At 37.5% G+C, this 5,148-nt stretch overlaps 2 long non-coding RNA genes across 2 annotated transcripts; both read right to left on the bottom strand.

The window, feature by feature from the left end:
- Window positions 1-969: 969 nt before the first annotated feature.
- On the bottom strand, window positions 970-2,267 carry LOC113173329. The gene is made up of 3 exons (XR_003299818.2): window positions 2,235-2,267; window positions 1,983-2,078; window positions 970-1,318 (listed from the first exon to the last, which is right to left on the bottom strand). It is a non-coding gene; the product is annotated as an uncharacterized LOC113173329 (long non-coding RNA).
- Window positions 2,268-2,628: 361 nt separating this feature from the next.
- LOC113173337 lies at window positions 2,629-4,555 on the bottom strand. Its single transcript, XR_003299819.1, has 3 exons — window positions 4,450-4,555; window positions 2,929-2,968; window positions 2,629-2,827 (listed from the first exon to the last, which is right to left on the bottom strand). It is a non-coding gene; the product is annotated as an uncharacterized LOC113173337 (long non-coding RNA).
- Window positions 4,556-5,148: the final 593 nt, after the last annotated feature.

Consider the following 5,148-nt stretch of genomic DNA (forward strand, 5'->3'; position numbering starts at 1 on the left):
CTTCTTCTTCTGGCTCGGAGTAAAAATGTAACTGTCACTTATTTCATAAAGGGAAATAAACACAAATTGAATCAGCTGGTGAGCTGCAGCAGAGGATTTTGAGTGATGGAACAACGGAGGCTGGTACTAACATGCACACACAATCAATGAACCTGCTGACGAGGACTGACGGTGTGTTAGGACGGCAGGAGAGGCATGTTGTTCAGTGTTGGAACATACTGTCTGTACACTGTAAAACCCGATAAGTTAATAGAACTCAAAAAATTAGTTGAAACTGATTACATAAGAAATTTTGACTTAACATAACTTGTTTTTATAAGTCCAAAAAACATATGTTATCAAGTGAGTTCTACAAATTAGTTTTAATTGATACTAACTTGACTTTGTAAGTTCTAAATACTGCTTTTTATCATTGTTTTTAACTTGTTATTTTAAGTTCAGAATACAGAACTAATTTAAGTATAGTTAACTCTTATATATCAATTACAAGTAACAAAAAATAATCAGTTGCTCAGTAATAGATTTTTCAAGTAAAGCGTACATGGAAAATAAAGTTGTTTGCACTCTACTCTAACTTAAAGCTTTGCTTAACTAAAACTCAAAAATTAAAACACAATACTTAAAATTTCTTTTGAAACTGATTACATAAGTTTTTTTAAGTAGTTTTAACTCAATTTGTTAAACCCATACACTTTAACAGTAGATTACACAACAGAATAATAGGCAGTTTCAGAACAAGTTACTTCTTTATTATGTAACCATTACTCAAGTCAAACATGCATGACAAAATAGCATCATAAAACAGTGCAAGAAATACTTGTAAACACTTCTAACACATATATAAGTGTTACATATTAACCCACAGTGATCAATGTAATTACATACTATGGCTAAACTTCTTCACATTTACCTAATTTAAAAATGATCAAATCACAAAAAATACTTCAATTGCTAACTATAATACAAAAGTGACTGTAGTGCATGTGTACAATCTTCAAGATAATAAAGTCACATCAGATTACTCCACTGATAAAAGGTCCTTTTTAAGACTCAGCACCCTGGGCCTTAACTTCCCATCATCTAAGCCCATCAACACATTCTGGATAAAGTTAAATGTGTTGGCCAACTTATTTGGGTAGCTCAGATGCAGGGCATAAATGAGTGCCAAAAGCATTACAAAAGCATCAGCCAGTGTGGTGCAATCAACAACTACATTACCCTCAAGCACAACTGAAATCCTATCTGGAGAGAAGAATGTTGCTGGAAGTGGAGTTGATTAAGAGGAGTCCAACTGGTCACCTGTGTCTGGTTGTTCAACCTGTGACAACTGAAGAGAAAATAAGGTTACCTTACTTGGGGTACATCGCCTATGGTATCTCCAAAGGTAGACAGTATCAATCAAATTGAGCCATACAATAATGGTGTAAGGGTCAACCCATTCAGATAGAGAGAGTGCTGTCTTACTTAACAGGTCGACACAAAATGGGCTATAGTTTTGTGTTTTATATGTGTTTATCTGGAATAATTCACAACATTTTCATATTAAAGATTTAGTGACCCAACAAACAAATTGTTGCTTATCTCCCACATCCTCTCATACAGTATAAACATCTAATTAATGCCTCCATATTGATCACATTAAATAAGTAAAAATTAGGTAAAAGTACTTGCATGAAGGAAAAGCATGACTTCCAATCACTTCTATTCATTTGGGTTAACAAATCTTCAGAAACTCCCATAACATTATACTCTTTTAGTTAAACAGTCCATGAACCAGGTTGGTGGATTAGTCCAATTAATGAGGAAAAAAAAGCTCTCTTGTTGATAATTAAATGCAACTTTAATCTGAATGTGATGAAAATCTGAAGGTTTAATGATGTGCCCTAATCACACCAGGCCTATTGCACATTATTCTTTAGCATAATGACATTTGTTTATATAAATGAACTGTTGCCTAAACTATAAACAATGTGCTAACTTACATCTCACATCTTAAGAAATGTTGAGTCGTCCTCATGCAGATATGCAGGAAGAGCTTGAAGGACAGCAGCACGTCTCACATCAACATCAATTTGATCCTTGAGTGTGAGAACAGAACTTGTTTCAGCATGGATGGTAAAGGTCACAGCAATAAAAAAAACGTATAATAATATTTCTCTTTCATTTCTTTGTGTGGTAAACCTAAGATTCCCAATGTTAGTATGTTCAGGTACCAATTTGTTTAAATAACTTACCTGAAGGTCATAAATCTGGAACAGCTCCAGAACTTCAGCTACTTTTCCTGAACGAATGAAGAATGTATAGTCTGTGTTGAAAAACCACACATAGCAGAATATTAGAATATATATATTTGAACATTTGTTATAAGTTGTTTAATGTAAAAACTGAAAGATAAATTGCCAAAATATATCTAATGGTGGCTGAAGACATAAAAACCATCTTTATACTAGCACAATTCATATGCCAGGTGTTAAGTGAAACTGACCAAGATACTAGTGACACAAATAATTACATTTACCTAGACAAACAGATGAACTAAGAACAACATTTTCACCTGTGACTCCAGTTTAAGGGCAGGCCAGCGTTCCAGTATGTCATTAACAGGCAGGTCATCACAGACGCAGCAGGGCAAAGGTGGTCTGCGTTAGCTTAGTGATCATAGGAAGATTTTTCTCAATCTTCTGAACTTCTCCAACAATTTGCAGTCTCAGTTGTTCAAGGCTCACAGCATCTTCACTTCTTGGGAAGTTAGGAAGGAAATCCACTTTGGTCTTTTAACGTTAGTATGGGGAGCTTGTTTGTCTGGATTTTTTTCTACTCCTCTTGCCTGAAAAGTAAATATAATCTCAGTGGTGGTAACACAAAGTTTGCACCTCCAAGTCATTTTATCGGTTTCAGTGTTTTGTACTGAAAATGCACACAGCTTACCTGATTGAAAACTCCACCAAACAGCTGCTTCACTTTTAGCCTAAAGAGAGAGAATATAGAAAATTTAACAAAATTGAAATGTTAAAACTCTTCTGACACTACAGTAGAAACAATTGACCATTTATGACAAATACGCAACAATCCACATAATAAAATATTTAAAAAATCATATCACCAAATATGAAATGACTTATACAGAACAGACAGAAAAAGCTGATTTAACAACAACGTTACTTGTTTAATTTAATGACGCTCAGGTTATTCACTGTACTGATTCAAACCTATAATTTACATGATTTATAAAGACTTAGCTAAGCACATGTTACAACTCCTGTCTCAACATGGTCGTTTCACAGAGCCTCTATGTCACCGTTAGCTACTTAGCTCAACACACCAGACATGTATGAAAATTAAACCTGAGTAAAAAGTGACATTTTGACCTCAAGCGGTAACAAAAACTTTAAGCAGCTGATTTGGCGCCATGAACGTTAGTTACTTGTTAAAACGGCAATATAAAGATAACAGTTAGCAATATAAAGCTAGCAGTTAGCAATATAAAGATAACAGTTAGCAATATAAAGCTAGCAGTTAGCAATATAAAGATAACAGTTAGCAATATAAAGCTAGCAGTTAGCAATATAAAGATAACAGTTAGCAATATAAAGTATATAAGCTAGCAGTTAGCAATATAAAGCTAGCAGTTAGCAATATAAAGATAACAGTTAGCAATATAAAGCTAGCAGTTAGCAATATAAAGATAACAGTTAGCAATATAAAGCTAGCAGTTAGCAATATAAAGATAACAGTTAGCAATATAAAGCTAGCAGTTAGCAATATAAAGATAACAGTTAGCAATATAAAGCTAGCAGTTAGCAATATAAAGATAACAGTTAGCAATATAAAGCTAGCAGTTAGCAATATAAAGATAACAGTTAGCAATATAAAGCTAGCAGTTAGCAATATAAAGATAACAGTTAGCAATATAAAGATAACAGTTAGCAATATAAAGCTAGCAGTTAGCAATATAAAGATAACAGTTAGCAATATAAAGCTAGCAGTTAGCAATATAAAGATAACAGTTAGCAATATAAAGCTAGCAGTTAGCAATATAAAGATAACAGTTAGCAATATAAAGCTAGCAGTTAGCAATATAAAGATAACAGTTAGCAATATAAAGCTAGCAGTTAGCAATATAAAGATAACAGTTAGCAATATAAAGCTAGCAGTTAGCAATATAAAGATAACAGTTAGCAATATAAAGCTAGCAGTTAGCTTTATATTGTCAAATATTAAGCTAGCAGTTAGCTTTATATTGTCAAATATTAAGCTAGCAGTTAGCTTTATATTGTCAAATATTAAGCTAGCAGTTAGCTCGACACAGCCTCCCAATAAACTATTTATCCTACACAATATAGAAGAATCAGCTAAAACACCGTTCACCTCTCATATACATAACAAAATACTGAGACTACAAAAGCTGATGAATCAAGTCAGACGACGACACCATGTTTCTTAACTCACCAGAGAAGTGGCTCAGAGTCAGAGTCGGTCCAACTGCGACAGACGCGGTCAGTGGTGTGAAGGTGCGGCCCGGCAGGAGCTGGTGCTGCCTGTCTGACCCTGTCTGACCCGGTCCGACAGGAGCTGGTGCTGCCTGTCTGACCCGGTCTGACCCGGTCTGACCCGGTCCGACAGGAGCTGGTGCTGCCTGTCTGACCCTGTCTGACCCGGTCCGACAGGAGCTGGTGCTGCCTGTCTGACCCTATCTGACCCTGTCTGACCCGGTCCGACAGGAGCTGGTGCTGCCTGTCTGACCCGGTCTGACCCGGTCTGACCCGGTCCGACAGGAGCTGGTGCTGCCTGTCTGACCCTGTCTGACCCGGTCCGACAGGAGCTGGTGCTGCCTGTCTGACCCTGTCTGACCCGGTCCGACAGGAGCTGGTGCTGCCTGTCTGACCCTGTCTGACCCGGTCCGACAGGAGCTGGTGCTGCCTGTCTGACCCTATCTGACCCTGTCTGACCCGGTCCGACAGGAGCTGGTGCTGCCTGTCTGACCCGGTCTGACCCGGTCCGACAGGAGCTGGTGCTGCCTGTCTGACCCTATCTGACCCTGTCTGACCCGGTCCGACAGGAGCTGGTGCTGCCTGTCTGACCCTGTCTGACCCGGTCTGACCCGGTCCAAACCTCAGTTCACTTTCTCCACAATGGGAGCAAACAACA

Source organism: Anabas testudineus, chromosome 13 (genome assembly GCF_900324465.2).
Source record: "Anabas testudineus chromosome 13, fAnaTes1.2, whole genome shotgun sequence".
Taxonomy (NCBI): Eukaryota; Metazoa; Chordata; class Actinopteri; order Anabantiformes; family Anabantidae; genus Anabas; species Anabas testudineus.